Raw genomic sequence first — 1,668 nt, forward strand, 5'->3', positions numbered from 1 at the left:
ATGCTTTGCGTGAGCTCCGGATAGGCGACTTTGTGACATTTTGGGATGCGTGCTGGTACTTTGCTGGGCCTGAGTGCCGCTGCATTTTGGGATCCATGCGGGTCCGTTTTGGGACTGAGTGCCGCTGCATTTTGGAATACATGATGGTCCGTTTTGGGGTCCAGGCTGGGACTTAGTGCCGCTGCATTTTGGGATCTTTGGCTTGCATGGAGCTCGTCTCATCTGAGTCCCAGAAGGGAGCTCTGATTTCCCGCATGGACCTCGGGCATTAGGCATGGGGCTCTCACTTCCAGCATGGAGCTCGTCTCATCTGAGTCCCGGAAGGGAGCTCTGATTTCCCGCATGGACCTCGGGCATTAAGCATGGGGCTCTGACTTCCAGCATGGAGCTCGTCTCATCTGAGTCCCAGAAGGGAGCTCTTATTTCCCGCATGGACCTCTGGCATTAAGCTCTGACTTCCAGCATGGAGCTCGTCTCATCTGAGTCCCAGAAGGGAGCTCTTATTTCCCGCATGGACCTCGGGCATTAAGCATGGAGCGCTGACTTCCAGCATGGAGCTCGTCTCATCTGAGTCCCAGAAGGGAGCTCTGATTTCCCGCATGGACCTCTGGCATTACGCTCTGACTTCCAGCATGGAGCTCGTCTCATCTGAGTCCCAGAAGGGAGCTCTGATTTCCCGCATGGACCTCGGGCATTAGGCATGGGGCTCTCACTTCCAGCATGGAGCTCGTCTCATCTGAGTCCCAGAAGGGAGCTCTGACTTCCCGCATGGACCTCGGGCATTAAGCATGGAGCTCTGACTTCCAGCATGGAGCTCGTCTCATCTGAGTCCCGGAAGGGAGCTCTGATTTCCCGCATGGACCTCGGGCATTAAGCATGGGGCTTTGACTTCCAGCATGGAGCTCGTCTCATCTGAGTCCCAGAAGGGAGCTCTGACTTCCCGCATGGACCTCGGGCATTAAGCTCTGACTTCCAGCATGGAGCTCGTCTCATCTGAGTCCCAGAAGGGAGCTCTTATTTCCCGCATGGACCTCTGGCATTAAGCTCTGACTTCCAGCATGGAGCTCGTCTCATCTGAGACCCGGAAGGGAGCTCTTATTTCCCGCATGGACCTCGGGCATTAAGCATGGAGCGCTGACTTCCAGCATGGAGCTCGTCTCATCTGAGACCCGGAAGGGAGCTCTGATTTCCCGCATGGACCTCGGGCATTAAGGCTACTTTGTTACATTTTGGGATGAATGCTGGGCTTTGCTGAGACTGTGCAAGATGCTTTGCGTGAGCTCCGGATAGGCGACTTTGTGACATTTTGGGATGCGTGCTGGTACTTTGCTGGGCCTGAGTGCCGCTGCATTTTGGGATCCATGCGGGTCCGTTTTGGGACTGAGTGCCGCTGCATTTTGGAATACATGATGGTCCGTTTTGGGGTCCAGGCTGGGACTTAGTGCCGCTGCATTTTGGGATCTTTGGCTTGCATGGAGCTCGTCTCATCTGAGTCCCAGAAGGGAGCTCTGATTTCCCGCATGGACCTCGGGCATTAGGCATGGGGCTCTCACTTCCAGCATGGAGCTCGTCTCATCTGAGTCCCGGAAGGGAGCTCTGATTTCCCGCATGGACCTCGGGCATTAAGCATGGGGCTCTGACTTCCAGCATGGAGCTCGTCTCATCTGA

The sequence above is a fragment of the Phycodurus eques genome, unplaced genomic scaffold, assembly GCF_024500275.1.
Source record: "Phycodurus eques isolate BA_2022a unplaced genomic scaffold, UOR_Pequ_1.1 contig_297, whole genome shotgun sequence".
NCBI classification, from domain to species: Eukaryota; Metazoa; Chordata; class Actinopteri; order Syngnathiformes; family Syngnathidae; genus Phycodurus; species Phycodurus eques.